The sequence below is a fragment of the Doryrhamphus excisus genome, unplaced genomic scaffold, assembly GCF_030265055.1.
Source record: "Doryrhamphus excisus isolate RoL2022-K1 unplaced genomic scaffold, RoL_Dexc_1.0 HiC_scaffold_25, whole genome shotgun sequence".
In the NCBI taxonomy this organism is placed as follows: Eukaryota; Metazoa; Chordata; class Actinopteri; order Syngnathiformes; family Syngnathidae; genus Doryrhamphus; species Doryrhamphus excisus.
The window spans coordinates 1197002-1207085 of NW_026652243.1; the positions used below are offsets into that span (position 1 = coordinate 1197002).

A 10084-nucleotide genomic window follows, 5' to 3' on the forward strand; every position below is an offset into this window, starting at 1 on the left:
TGCTCTTGCCTGACAGCAGAGGGCGCTGTTTGACACCTTTTGCTGGAGTCTAGTTTGGCCTGCGTCGCCTTCAAATAGGATCTTTTCAGTTGATGTGGCAGCTTACGGCCATACTACCCTGAAAACGCCCGATCTCGTCCGATCTCGGAAGCTAAGCAGGGGCGAGCCTGGTTAGTACTTGGATGGGAGACCGCCTGGGAATAACAGGTGCTGTAAGCTTTTCATGGTTTCTGCTCTTGCCTGACAGCAGAGGGCGCTGTTTGACATGTTTTGCTGGAGTCTAGTTTGGCCTGCGTCACCTTCAAATAGGATATTTTCAGTTGACCTGGCCGCTTACGGCCATACTACCCTGAAAACGCCCGATCTCGGAAGCTAAGCAGGGGCGGGCCTGGTTAGTACTTGGATGGGAGACCGCCTGGGAATACCAGGTGCTGTAAGCTCTTTATGGTTTCTGCTCTAGCCTGACAGCAGAGGGCGCTGTTTGACACTTTTTGCTGGATCTAGTTTGGCCTGCGTCACCTTCAAATAAGATCTTTTCAGTTGTCCTGGCAGCTTACGGCCATACTACCCTGAAAACGCCCGATCTCGTCCGATCTCGGAAGCTAAGCAGGGGTGGGCCTGGTTAGTACTTGGATGGGAGACCGCCTGGCAATACCAGGTGCTGTAAGCCTTTTATGGTTTCTGCTCTTGCCTGACAGCAGAGGGCGCTGTTTGACACTTTTTGCTGGAGTCTAGTTTGGCCTGCGTCGCCTTCAAATAGGATCTTTTCATTTGCCCTGGCAGCTTACGGCCATACTACCCTGAAAACGCCCGATCTCGTCCGATCTCGGAAGCTAAGCAGGGGCGGGCCTGGTTAGTACTTGGATGGGAGACCACCTGGGAATACCAGGTGCTGTACGCTTTTTATGGTTTCTGCTCTTGCCTGACAGCAGAGGGCGCTGTTTGACACTTTTTGCTGGAGTCTAGTTTGTCCTGCGTCGCCTTCAAATAGGATCTTTTCAGTTGCCTTGGCAGCTTTTGGCCATACTACCCTGAAAACGCCCGATCTCGGAAGCTAAGCAGGGGCGGGCCTGGTTATACTTGGATGGGAGACCGCCTGGGAATACCAGGTGCTGTAAGCTTTTTATGGTTTCTGCTCTTGCCTGACAGCAGAGGGCGCTGTTTGACATGTTTTGCTGGAGTCTAGTTTGGCCTGCGTCACCTTCAAATAGGATTTTTTCAGTTGACCTGGCAGCTTACGGCCATACTACCTTGAAAACGCCCGATCTCGTCCGATCTCGGAAGCTAAGCACGGGCGGGCCTGGTTAGTACTTGAATGGGAGACCGCCTGGGAATACCAGGTGCTGTAAGCTTTTTATGGTTTCTGCTCTTGCCTAACAGCAGAGGGCGCTGTTTGACACTTTTTGCTGGAGTCTAGTTTGGCCTGCGTCGCCTTCAAATAGGATCTTTTCAGTTGCCCTGGCAGCTTACGGCCATACTACCCTGAAAACGCCCGGTCTCGTCCGATCTCGGAAGCTAAGCAGGGGCGGGCCTGGTTAGTACTTGGATGGGAGACCGCCTGGGAATACCAGGTGCTGTAAGCTTTTTATGGTTTCTGCTCTTGCCTGACAGCAGAGGGCGCTGTTTGCCACTTTTTTCTGGAGTCTAGTTTGGCCTGCGTCGCCTTCAAATAGGACCTTTTCAGTTGCCCTGGCAGCTTACGGCCATACTACCCTGAAAAAGCCCGATCTCGTCCGATCTCGGAAGCTATGCAGGGGCGGGCCTGGTTAGTACTTGGATGGGAGACCGCCTGGGAATACCAGGTGCTGTAAGCTTTTTATGGTTTCTGCTCTTGCCTGACAGCAGAAGGCGCTGTTCGACACTTTTTGCTGGAGTCTAGTTTGGCCTGCGTCTTCTTCAAATAGGATCTTTTCAGTTGACCTGGCAGCTTATGGCCATACTACCCTGAAAACGCCCGATCTCGTCCGATCTCGGAAGCTAAGCAGGGGCGGGCCTGGTTAGTACTTGGATGGGAGACCGCCTGGGAATACCAGGTGCTGTAAGCTTTTTATGGTTTCTGCTCTAGCCTGACAGCAGAGGGCGCTGTTTGACACTTTTTGCTGGATCTAGTTTGGCCTGCGTCGCCTTCAAATAAGATCTTTTCAGTTGTCCTGGCAGCTTACGGCCACACCACCCTGAAAACGCCTGATCTCGTCCGATCTCGGAAGCTAAGCAGGGGCGGGCCTGGTTAGTACTTGGATGGGAGACCGCCTGGGAATACCAGGTGCTGTAAGCTTTTTTTGGTTTCTGCTCTTGCCTGACAGCAGAGGGCGCTGTTTGACACTTTTTGCTGGAGTCTAGTTTGGCCTGCGTCGCCTTCAAATAGGATCTTTTCAGTTGATGTGGCAGCTTACGGCCATATTACCCTGAAAAGGCCCGATCTCGTCCGATCTCGGAAGCTAAGCAGGGGCGGGCCTGGTTAGTACTTGGATGGGAGACCGCCTGGGAATACCAGGTGCTGTAAGCTTTTTATGGTTTCTGCTCTAGCCTGACAGCAGAGGGCGCTGTTTGACACTTTTTGCTGGATCTAGTTTGGCCTGCGTCGCCTTCAAATAAGATCTTTTCAGTTGTCCTGGCAGCTTACGGCCATACCACCCTGAAAACGCCTGATCTCGTCCGATCTCGGAAGCTAAGCAGGGGCGGGCCTAGTTAGTACTTGGATGGGAGACCGCCTGGGAATACCAGGTGCTGTAAGCTTTTTATGGTTTCTGCTCTTGCCTGACAGCAGAGGGCGCTGTTTGACACTTTTTGCTGTAGTCTAGTTTGGCCTGCGTCACCTTCAAATAGGATCTTTTCAGTTGACCTGGCAGCTTACGGCCATACCACCCTGAAAACGCCTGATCTCGTCCGATCTCGGAAGCTAAGCAGGGGCGGGCCTGGTTAGTACTTGGATGGGAGACCGCCAGGGAATACCAGGTGCTGTAAGCTTTTTATGGTTTCTGCTCTTGCCTGACAGCAGAGGGCGCTGTTTGACACCTTTTGCTGGAGTCTAGTTTGGCCTGCGTCGCCTTCAAATAGGATCTTTTCAGTTGATGTGGCAGCTTACGGCCATACTACCCTGAAAACGCCCGATCTCGTCCGATCTCGGAAGCTAAGCAGGGGCGAGCCTGGTTAGTACTTGGATGGGAGACCGCCTGGGAATAACAGGTGCTGTAAGCTTTTCATGGTTTCTGCTCTTGCCTGACAGCAGAGGGCGCTGTTTGACATGTTTTGCTGGAGTCTAGTTTGGCCTGCGTCACCTTCAAATAGGATATTTTCAGTTGACCTGGCCGCTTACGGCCATACTACCCTGAAAACGCCCGATCTCGGAAGCTAAGCAGGGGCGGGCCTGGTTAGTACTTGGATGGGAGACCGCCTGGGAATACCAGGTGCTGTAAGCTCTTTATGGTTTCTGCTCTAGCCTGACAGCAGAGGGCGCTGTTTGACACTTTTTGCTGGATCTAGTTTGGCCTGCGTCGCCTTCAAATAAGATCTTTTCAGTTGTCCTGGCAGCTTACGGCCATACTACCCTGAAAACGCCCGATCTCGTCCGATCTCGGAAGCTAAGCAGGGGTGGGCCTGGTTAGTACTTGGATGGGAGACCGCCTGGCAATACCAGGTGCTGTAAGCCTTTTATGGTTTCTGCTCTTGCCTGACAGCAGAGGGCGCTGTTTGACACTTTTTGCTGGAGTCTAGTTTGGCCTGCGTCGCCTTCAAATAGGATCTTTTCATTTGCCCTGGCAGCTTACGGCCATACTACCCTGAAAACGCCCGATCTCGTCCGATCTCGGAAGCTAAGCAGGGGCGGGCCTGGTTAGTACTTGAATGGGAGACCGCCTGGGAATACCAGGTGCTGTAAGCTTTTTATGGTTTCTGCTCTTGCCTAACAGCAGAGGGCGCTGTTTGACACTTTTTGATGGATCTAGTTTGGCCTGCGTCGCCTTCAAATAGGATCTTTTCAGTTGATGTGGCAGCTTACGGCCATATTACCCTGAAAAGGCCCGATCTCGTCCGATCTCGGAAGCTAAGCAGGGGCGGGCCTGGTTAGTACTTGGATGGGAGACCGCCTGGGAATACCAGGTGCTGTAAGCTTTTTATGGTTTCTGCTCTAGCCTGACAGCAGAGGGCGCTGTTTGACACTTTTTGCTGGATCTAGTTTGGCCTGCGTCGCCTTCAAATAAGATCTTTTCAGTTGTCCTGGCAGCTTACGGCCATACCACCCTGAAAACGCCTGATCTCGTCCGATCTCGGAAGCTAAGCAGGGGCGGGCCTGGTTAGTACTTGGATGGGAGACCGCCTGGGAATACCAGGTGCTGTAAGCTTTTTATGGTTTCTGCTCTTGCCTGACAGCAGAGGGCGCTGTTTGACACTTTTTGCTGGAGTCTAGTTTGGCCTGCGTCGCCTTCAAATAGGATCTTTTCAGTCGCCCTTGCAGCTTACGGCCATACTACCCTGAAAACGCCCGATCTCGTCCGATCTCGGAAGCTAAGCAGGGGCGGTCCTGGTTAGTACTTGGATGGGAGACCGCCTGGGATTACCAGGTGCTGTAAGCTTTTTATGGTTTCTGCTCTTGCCTGACAGCAGAGGGCGCTGTTTGACACTTTTTGCTGGAGTCTAGTTTGGCCTGCGTCTTCTTCAAATAGGATCTTTTCAGTTGATGTGGCAGCTTACGGCCATACTACCCTGAAAACGCCCGATCTCGGAAGCTAAGCAGGGGCGGGCCTGGTTAGTACTTGGATGGGAGACCGCCTGTGAATACCAGGTGCTGTAAGCTTTTTATGGTTTCTGCTCTTGCCTGACAGCAGAGGGCGCTGTTTGACACTTTTTGCTGTAGTCTAGTTTGGCCTGCGTCACTTTCAAATAGGATCTTTTCAGTTGACCTGGCAGCTTAGGCCATACTACCCTGAAAACGCCCGATCTCGTACGATCTCGGAAGCTAAGCAGGGCCGGGCCTGGTTAGTACTTGGATGGGAGACCGCCTGTGAATACCAGGTGCTGTAAGCTTTTTATGGTTTCTGCTCTTGCCTGACAGCAGAGGGCGCTGTTTGACACTTTTTGCTGTAGTCTAGTTTGGCCTGCGTCACCTTCAAATAGGATCTTTTCAGTTGACCTGGCAGCTTACGGCCATACTACCCTGAAAACGCCCGATCTCGTCCGATCTCGGAAGCTAAGCAGGGGCGGGCCTGGTTAGTACTTGGATGGGAGACCGCCTGGGAATACCAGGTGCTGTAAGCTTTTTATGGTTTCTGCTCTAGCCTGACAGCAGAGGGCGCTGTTTGACATGTTTTGCTGGAGTCTAGTTTGTCCTGCGTCGCCTTCAAATAGGATCTTTTCAGTTGCCTTGGCAGCTTTTGGCCATACTACCCTGAAAACGCCTGATCTCGGAAGCTAAGCAGGGGAGGGCCTGGTTAGTACTTGGATGGGAGACCGCCTGGGAATACCAGGTGCTGTAAGCTTTTTATGGTTTTTGCTCTAGCCTGACAGCAGAGGGCGCTGTTTGACACTTTTTGCTGGATCTAGTTTGGCCTGCGTCGCCTTCAAATAAGATCTTTTCAGTTGTCCTGGCAGCTTACGGCCATACCACCCTGAAAACGCCTGATCTCGTCCGATCTCGGAAGCTAAGCAGGGGCGGGCCTGGTTAGTACTTGGATGGGAGACCGCCTGGGAATACCAGGTGCTGTAAGCTTTTTATGGTTTCTGCTCTTGCCTGACAGCAGAGGGCGCTGTTTGACACCTTTTGCTGGAGTCTAGTTTGGCCTGCGTCGCCTTCAAATAGGATCTTTTCAGTTGATGTGGCAGCTTACGGCCATACTACCCTGAAAACGCCCGATCTCGTCCGATCTCGGAAGCTAAGCAGGGGCGAGCCTGGTTAGTACTTGGATGGGAGACCGCCTGGGAATAACAGGTGCTGTAAGCTTTTCATGGTTTCTGCTCTTGCCTGACAGCAGAGGGCGCTGTTTGACATGTTTTGCTGGAGTCTAGTTTGGCCTGCGTCACCTTCAAATAGGATATTTTCAGTTGACCTGGCCGCTTACGGCCATACTACCCTGAAAACGCCCGATCTCGGAAGCTAAGCAGGGGCGGGCCTGGTTAGTACTTGGATGGGAGACCGCCTGGGAATACCAGGTGCTGTAAGCTCTTTATGGTTTCTGCTCTAGCCTGACAGCAGAGGGCGCTGTTTGACACTTTTTGCTGGATCTAGTTTGGCCTGCGTCACCTTCAAATAAGATCTTTTCAGTTGTCCTGGCAGCTTACGGCCATACTACCCTGAAAACGCCCGATCTCGTCCGATCTCGGAAGCTAAGCAGGGGTGGGCCTAGTTAGTACTTGGATGGGAGACCGCCTGGCAATACCAGGTGCTGTAAGCCTTTTATGGTTTCTGCTCTTGCCTGACAGCAGAGGGCGCTGTTTGACACTTTTTGCTGGAGTCTAGTTTGGCCTGCGTCGCCTTCAAATAGGATCTTTTCATTTGCCCTGGCAGCTTACGGCCATACTACCCTGAAAACGCCCGATCTCGTCCGATCTCGGAAGCTAAGCAGGGGCGGGCCTGGTTAGTACTTGGATGGGAGACCACCTGGGAATACCAGGTGCTGTACGCTTTTTATGGTTTCTGCTCTTGCCTGACAGCAGAGGGCGCTGTTTGACACTTTTTGCTGGAGTCTAGTTTGTCCTGCGTCGCCTTCAAATAGGATCTTTTCAGTTGCCTTGGCAGCTTTTGGCCATACTACCCTGAAAACGCCCGATCTCGGAAGCTAAGCAGGGGCGGGCCTGGTTATACTTGGATGGGAGACCGCCTGGGAATACCAGGTGCTGTAAGCTTTTTATGGTTTCTGCTCTTGCCTGACAGCAGAGGGCGCTGTTTGACATGTTTTGCTGGAGTCTAGTTTGGCCTGCGTCACCTTCAAATAGGATTTTTTCAGTTGACCTGGCAGCTTACGGCCATACTACCTTGAAAACGCCCGATCTCGTCCGATCTCGGAAGCTAAGCACGGGCGGGCCTGGTTAGTACTTGAATGGGAGACCGCCTGGGAATACCAGGTGCTGTAAGCTTTTTATGGTTTCTGCTCTTGCCTAACAGCAGAGGGCGCTGTTTGACACTTTTTGCTGGAGTCTAGTTTGGCCTGCGTCGCCTTCAAATAAGATCTTTTCAGTTGACCTGGCAGCTTACGGCCATACTACCCTGAAAACGCCCGATCTCGTCCGATCTCGGAAGCTAAGCAGGGGCGGGCCTGGTTAGTACTTGGATGGGAGACCGCCTGGGAATACCAGGTGCTGTAAGCTTTTTATGGTTTCTGCTCTTGCCTGACAGCAGAGGGCGCTGTTTGACACTTTTTGCTGGAGTCTAGTTTGGCCTGCGTCGCCTTCAAATAGGATCTTTTCAGTTGTCCTGGCAGCTTACGGCCATACTACCCTGAAAACGCCCGATCTCTTCCGATCTCAGAAGCTAAGCAGGGGCGGGCCTGGTTAGTACTTGGATGGGAGACCGCCTGGGAATACCAGGTGCTGTAAGCTTTTTATGGTTTCTGCTCTTGCCTGACAGCAGAGGGCGCTATTTGACACTTTTTGCTGGCTCTAGTTTGGCCTGCGTCGCCTTCAAATAGGATCTTTTCAGTTGATGTGGCAGCTTACGGCCATACTACCCTGAAAACGCCCGATCTCGTCCGATCTCGGAAGCTAAGCAGGGGCGGGCCTGGTTAGTACTTGGATGGGAGACCGCCTGGGAATACCAGGTGCTGTAAGCTTTTTATGGTTTCTGCTCTTGCCTGACAGCAGAGGGCGCTGTTTGACACTTTTTGCTGGAGTCTAGTTTGGCCTGCGTCGCCTTCAAATAGGATCTTTACAGTTGCCCTGGCAGCTTACGGCCACACTACCCTGAAAACGCCTGATCTCGGAAGCTAAGCAGGGGAGGGCCTGGTTAGTACTTGGATGGGAGACCGCCTGGGAATACCAGGTGCTGTAAGCTTTTTATGGTTTCTGCTCTAGCCTGACAGCAGAGGGCGCTGTTTGACACTTTTTGCTGGATCTAGTTTGGCCTGCGTCTTCTTCAAATAGGATCTTTTCAGTTGCCCTGGCAGCTTACGGCCATACTACCCTGAAAACGCCCGATCTCGTCCGATCTCGGAAGCTAAGCAGGGGCGGGCCTGGTTAGTACTTGGATGGGAGACCGCCTGGGAATACCAGGTGCTGTAAGCTTTTTATGGTTTCTGCTCTAGCCTGACAGCAGAGGGCGCTGTTTGACACTTTTTGCTGGATCTAGTTTGGCCTGCGTCGCCTTCAAATAAGATCTTTTCAGTTGTCCTGGCAGCTTACGGCCATACCACCCTGAAAACGCCTGATCTCGTCCGATCTCGGAAGCTAAGCAGGGGCGGGCCTGGTTAGTACTTGGATGGGAGACCGCCTGGGAATACCAGGTGCTGTAAGCTTTTTATGGTTTCTGCTCTTTCCTGACAGCAGAGGGCGCTGTTTGACACTTTTTGCTGGAGTCTAGTTTGGCCTGCGTCGCCTTCAAATAGGATCTTTTCAGTCGCCCTTGCAGCTTACGGCCATACTACCCTGAAAACGCCCGATCTCGTCCGATCTCGGAAGCTAAGCAGGGGCGGTCCTGGTTAGTACTTGGATGGGAGACCGCCTGGGATTACCAGGTGCTGTAAGCTTTTTATGGTTTCTGCTCTTGCCTGACAGCAGAGGGCGCTGTTTGACACTTTTTGCTGGAGTCTAGTTTGGCCTGCGTCTTCTTCAAATAGGATCTTTTCAGTTGTCCTGGCAGCTTACGGCCATACTACCCTGAAAACGCCCGATCTCGGAAGCTAAGCAGGGGCGGGCCTGGTTAGTACTTGGATGGGAGACCGCCTGTGAATACCAGGTGCTGTAAGCTTTTTATGGTTTCTGCTCTTGCCTGACAGCAGAGGGCGCTGTTTGACACTTTTTGCTGTAGTCTAGTTTGGCCTGCGTCACTTTCAAATAGGATCTTTTCAGTTGACCTGGCAGCTTAGGCCATACTACCCTGAAAACGCCCGATCTCGTACGATCTCGGAAGCTAAGCAGGGCCGGGCCTGGTTAGTACTTGGATGGGAGACCGCCTGTGAATACCAGGTGCTGTAAGCTTTTTATGGTTTCTGCTCTTGCCTGACAGCAGAGGGCGCTGTTTGACACTTTTTGCTGTAGTCTAGTTTGGCCTGCGTCACCTTCAAATAGGATCTTTTCAGTTGACCTGGCAGCTTACGGCCATACTACCCTGAAAACGCCCGATCTCGTCCGATCTCGGAAGCTAAGCAGGGGCGGGCCTGGTTAGTACTTGGATGGGAGACCGCCTGGGAATACCAGGTGCTGTAAGCTTTTTATGGTTTCTGCTCTAGCCTGACAGCAGAGGGCGCTGTTTGACATGTTTTGCTGGAGTCTAGTTTGTCCTGCGTCGCCTTCAAATAGGATCTTTTCAGTTGCCTTGGCAGCTTTTGGCCATACTACCCTGAAAACGCCTGATCTCGGAAGCTAAGCAGGGGAGGGCCTGGTTAGTACTTGGATGGGAGACCGCCTGGGAATACCAGGTGCTGTAAGCTTTTTATGGTTTTTGCTCTAGCCTGACAGCAGAGGGCGCTGTTTGACACTTTTTGCTGGATCTAGTTTGGCCTGCGTCGCCTTCAAATAAGATCTTTTCAGTTGTCCTGGCAGCTTACGGCCATACCACCCTGAAAACGCCTGATCTCGTCCGATCTCGGAAGCTAAGCAGGGGCGGGCCTGGTTAGTACTTGGATGGGAGACCGCCTGGGAATACCAGGTGCTGTAAGCTTTTTATGGTTTCTGCTCTTGCCTGACAGCAGAGGGCGCTGTTTGACACCTTTTGCTGGAGTCTAGTTTGGCCTGCGTCGCCTTCAAATAGGATCTTTTCAGTTGATGTGGCAGCTTACGGCCATACTACCCTGGAAACGCCCGATCTCGTCCGATCTCGGAAGCTAAGCAGGGGCGAGCCTGGTTAGTACTTGGATGAGAGACCGCCTGGGAATACCAGGTGCTGTAAGCTTTTCATGGTTTCTGCTCTTGCCTGACAGCAGAGGGCGCTGTTTGACAT

At 52.4% G+C, this 10084-nt stretch overlaps 34 non-coding genes and 10 pseudogenes across 34 annotated transcripts; all 44 read left to right on the forward strand.

The window, feature by feature from the left end:
• The first annotated feature begins 100 nt into the window (after positions 1 to 100).
• Positions 101 to 219, forward strand: LOC131117674 (5S ribosomal RNA). Its single transcript, XR_009124885.1, has one exon. It is a non-coding gene; the product is annotated as a 5S ribosomal RNA (ribosomal RNA).
• Positions 220 to 331: 112 nt separating this feature from the next.
• Positions 332 to 440, forward strand: LOC131111881 (5S ribosomal RNA; annotated as a pseudogene).
• Positions 441 to 551: 111 nt separating this feature from the next.
• On the forward strand, positions 552 to 670 carry LOC131116585 (5S ribosomal RNA). Its single transcript, XR_009123828.1, has one exon. It is a non-coding gene; the product is annotated as a 5S ribosomal RNA (ribosomal RNA).
• Positions 671 to 782: 112 nt separating this feature from the next.
• On the forward strand, positions 783 to 901 carry LOC131116077 (5S ribosomal RNA). Its single transcript, XR_009123338.1, has one exon. It is a non-coding gene; the product is annotated as a 5S ribosomal RNA (ribosomal RNA).
• A 112-nt stretch (positions 902 to 1013) lies between these two features.
• LOC131114066 (5S ribosomal RNA) lies at positions 1014 to 1121 on the forward strand (annotated as a pseudogene).
• Positions 1122 to 1233: 112 nt separating this feature from the next.
• Positions 1234 to 1352, forward strand: LOC131116998 (5S ribosomal RNA). Its single transcript, XR_009124228.1, has one exon. It is a non-coding gene; the product is annotated as a 5S ribosomal RNA (ribosomal RNA).
• Positions 1353 to 1464: 112 nt separating this feature from the next.
• On the forward strand, positions 1465 to 1583 carry LOC131115919 (5S ribosomal RNA). The gene has a single exon (XR_009123185.1). It is a non-coding gene; the product is annotated as a 5S ribosomal RNA (ribosomal RNA).
• A 112-nt stretch (positions 1584 to 1695) lies between these two features.
• On the forward strand, positions 1696 to 1814 carry LOC131118178 (5S ribosomal RNA). The gene has a single exon (XR_009125344.1). It is a non-coding gene; the product is annotated as a 5S ribosomal RNA (ribosomal RNA).
• Positions 1815 to 1926: 112 nt separating this feature from the next.
• Positions 1927 to 2045, forward strand: LOC131115421 (5S ribosomal RNA). The gene has a single exon (XR_009122699.1). It is a non-coding gene; the product is annotated as a 5S ribosomal RNA (ribosomal RNA).
• Positions 2046 to 2156: 111 nt separating this feature from the next.
• Positions 2157 to 2275, forward strand: LOC131115842 (5S ribosomal RNA). Its single transcript, XR_009123111.1, has one exon. It is a non-coding gene; the product is annotated as a 5S ribosomal RNA (ribosomal RNA).
• Positions 2276 to 2387: 112 nt separating this feature from the next.
• On the forward strand, positions 2388 to 2506 carry LOC131117822 (5S ribosomal RNA). The gene has a single exon (XR_009125028.1). It is a non-coding gene; the product is annotated as a 5S ribosomal RNA (ribosomal RNA).
• Positions 2507 to 2617: 111 nt separating this feature from the next.
• LOC131116250 (5S ribosomal RNA) lies at positions 2618 to 2736 on the forward strand. The gene has a single exon (XR_009123505.1). It is a non-coding gene; the product is annotated as a 5S ribosomal RNA (ribosomal RNA).
• A 112-nt stretch (positions 2737 to 2848) lies between these two features.
• Positions 2849 to 2967, forward strand: LOC131115642 (5S ribosomal RNA). The gene has a single exon (XR_009122917.1). It is a non-coding gene; the product is annotated as a 5S ribosomal RNA (ribosomal RNA).
• A 112-nt stretch (positions 2968 to 3079) lies between these two features.
• Positions 3080 to 3198, forward strand: LOC131117675 (5S ribosomal RNA). The gene has a single exon (XR_009124886.1). It is a non-coding gene; the product is annotated as a 5S ribosomal RNA (ribosomal RNA).
• Positions 3199 to 3310: 112 nt separating this feature from the next.
• LOC131111882 (5S ribosomal RNA) lies at positions 3311 to 3419 on the forward strand (annotated as a pseudogene).
• Positions 3420 to 3530: 111 nt separating this feature from the next.
• Positions 3531 to 3649, forward strand: LOC131116586 (5S ribosomal RNA). The gene has a single exon (XR_009123829.1). It is a non-coding gene; the product is annotated as a 5S ribosomal RNA (ribosomal RNA).
• A 112-nt stretch (positions 3650 to 3761) lies between these two features.
• On the forward strand, positions 3762 to 3880 carry LOC131115514 (5S ribosomal RNA). The gene has a single exon (XR_009122792.1). It is a non-coding gene; the product is annotated as a 5S ribosomal RNA (ribosomal RNA).
• A 111-nt stretch (positions 3881 to 3991) lies between these two features.
• Positions 3992 to 4110, forward strand: LOC131117823 (5S ribosomal RNA). Its single transcript, XR_009125029.1, has one exon. It is a non-coding gene; the product is annotated as a 5S ribosomal RNA (ribosomal RNA).
• Positions 4111 to 4221: 111 nt separating this feature from the next.
• On the forward strand, positions 4222 to 4340 carry LOC131113103 (5S ribosomal RNA). Its single transcript, XR_009121459.1, has one exon. It is a non-coding gene; the product is annotated as a 5S ribosomal RNA (ribosomal RNA).
• A 112-nt stretch (positions 4341 to 4452) lies between these two features.
• On the forward strand, positions 4453 to 4571 carry LOC131118255 (5S ribosomal RNA). The gene has a single exon (XR_009125421.1). It is a non-coding gene; the product is annotated as a 5S ribosomal RNA (ribosomal RNA).
• Positions 4572 to 4683: 112 nt separating this feature from the next.
• On the forward strand, positions 4684 to 4792 carry LOC131112281 (5S ribosomal RNA; annotated as a pseudogene).
• Positions 4793 to 4904: 112 nt separating this feature from the next.
• On the forward strand, positions 4905 to 5022 carry LOC131119100 (5S ribosomal RNA). Its single transcript, XR_009126228.1, has one exon. It is a non-coding gene; the product is annotated as a 5S ribosomal RNA (ribosomal RNA).
• Positions 5023 to 5134: 112 nt separating this feature from the next.
• On the forward strand, positions 5135 to 5253 carry LOC131114779 (5S ribosomal RNA). The gene has a single exon (XR_009122081.1). It is a non-coding gene; the product is annotated as a 5S ribosomal RNA (ribosomal RNA).
• A 112-nt stretch (positions 5254 to 5365) lies between these two features.
• On the forward strand, positions 5366 to 5474 carry LOC131113623 (5S ribosomal RNA; annotated as a pseudogene).
• A 111-nt stretch (positions 5475 to 5585) lies between these two features.
• Positions 5586 to 5704, forward strand: LOC131113115 (5S ribosomal RNA). Its single transcript, XR_009121460.1, has one exon. It is a non-coding gene; the product is annotated as a 5S ribosomal RNA (ribosomal RNA).
• A 112-nt stretch (positions 5705 to 5816) lies between these two features.
• LOC131117676 (5S ribosomal RNA) lies at positions 5817 to 5935 on the forward strand. The gene has a single exon (XR_009124887.1). It is a non-coding gene; the product is annotated as a 5S ribosomal RNA (ribosomal RNA).
• A 112-nt stretch (positions 5936 to 6047) lies between these two features.
• LOC131111884 (5S ribosomal RNA) lies at positions 6048 to 6156 on the forward strand (annotated as a pseudogene).
• A 111-nt stretch (positions 6157 to 6267) lies between these two features.
• On the forward strand, positions 6268 to 6386 carry LOC131117945 (5S ribosomal RNA). Its single transcript, XR_009125143.1, has one exon. It is a non-coding gene; the product is annotated as a 5S ribosomal RNA (ribosomal RNA).
• Positions 6387 to 6498: 112 nt separating this feature from the next.
• On the forward strand, positions 6499 to 6617 carry LOC131116078 (5S ribosomal RNA). The gene has a single exon (XR_009123339.1). It is a non-coding gene; the product is annotated as a 5S ribosomal RNA (ribosomal RNA).
• A 112-nt stretch (positions 6618 to 6729) lies between these two features.
• On the forward strand, positions 6730 to 6837 carry LOC131114067 (5S ribosomal RNA; annotated as a pseudogene).
• A 112-nt stretch (positions 6838 to 6949) lies between these two features.
• LOC131116999 (5S ribosomal RNA) lies at positions 6950 to 7068 on the forward strand. Its single transcript, XR_009124229.1, has one exon. It is a non-coding gene; the product is annotated as a 5S ribosomal RNA (ribosomal RNA).
• Positions 7069 to 7180: 112 nt separating this feature from the next.
• On the forward strand, positions 7181 to 7299 carry LOC131114780 (5S ribosomal RNA). Its single transcript, XR_009122082.1, has one exon. It is a non-coding gene; the product is annotated as a 5S ribosomal RNA (ribosomal RNA).
• Positions 7300 to 7411: 112 nt separating this feature from the next.
• LOC131117231 (5S ribosomal RNA) lies at positions 7412 to 7530 on the forward strand. Its single transcript, XR_009124455.1, has one exon. It is a non-coding gene; the product is annotated as a 5S ribosomal RNA (ribosomal RNA).
• Positions 7531 to 7641: 111 nt separating this feature from the next.
• LOC131114781 (5S ribosomal RNA) lies at positions 7642 to 7760 on the forward strand. Its single transcript, XR_009122083.1, has one exon. It is a non-coding gene; the product is annotated as a 5S ribosomal RNA (ribosomal RNA).
• A 112-nt stretch (positions 7761 to 7872) lies between these two features.
• On the forward strand, positions 7873 to 7981 carry LOC131112793 (5S ribosomal RNA; annotated as a pseudogene).
• A 111-nt stretch (positions 7982 to 8092) lies between these two features.
• On the forward strand, positions 8093 to 8211 carry LOC131114782 (5S ribosomal RNA). The gene has a single exon (XR_009122084.1). It is a non-coding gene; the product is annotated as a 5S ribosomal RNA (ribosomal RNA).
• Positions 8212 to 8322: 111 nt separating this feature from the next.
• LOC131113126 (5S ribosomal RNA) lies at positions 8323 to 8441 on the forward strand. Its single transcript, XR_009121462.1, has one exon. It is a non-coding gene; the product is annotated as a 5S ribosomal RNA (ribosomal RNA).
• Positions 8442 to 8553: 112 nt separating this feature from the next.
• LOC131118256 (5S ribosomal RNA) lies at positions 8554 to 8672 on the forward strand. The gene has a single exon (XR_009125422.1). It is a non-coding gene; the product is annotated as a 5S ribosomal RNA (ribosomal RNA).
• A 112-nt stretch (positions 8673 to 8784) lies between these two features.
• On the forward strand, positions 8785 to 8893 carry LOC131112282 (5S ribosomal RNA; annotated as a pseudogene).
• A 112-nt stretch (positions 8894 to 9005) lies between these two features.
• LOC131119101 (5S ribosomal RNA) lies at positions 9006 to 9123 on the forward strand. Its single transcript, XR_009126229.1, has one exon. It is a non-coding gene; the product is annotated as a 5S ribosomal RNA (ribosomal RNA).
• A 112-nt stretch (positions 9124 to 9235) lies between these two features.
• Positions 9236 to 9354, forward strand: LOC131114783 (5S ribosomal RNA). The gene has a single exon (XR_009122085.1). It is a non-coding gene; the product is annotated as a 5S ribosomal RNA (ribosomal RNA).
• Positions 9355 to 9466: 112 nt separating this feature from the next.
• LOC131113624 (5S ribosomal RNA) lies at positions 9467 to 9575 on the forward strand (annotated as a pseudogene).
• Positions 9576 to 9686: 111 nt separating this feature from the next.
• On the forward strand, positions 9687 to 9805 carry LOC131113137 (5S ribosomal RNA). The gene has a single exon (XR_009121463.1). It is a non-coding gene; the product is annotated as a 5S ribosomal RNA (ribosomal RNA).
• Positions 9806 to 9917: 112 nt separating this feature from the next.
• LOC131118398 (5S ribosomal RNA) lies at positions 9918 to 10036 on the forward strand. The gene has a single exon (XR_009125564.1). It is a non-coding gene; the product is annotated as a 5S ribosomal RNA (ribosomal RNA).
• Positions 10037 to 10084: the final 48 nt, after the last annotated feature.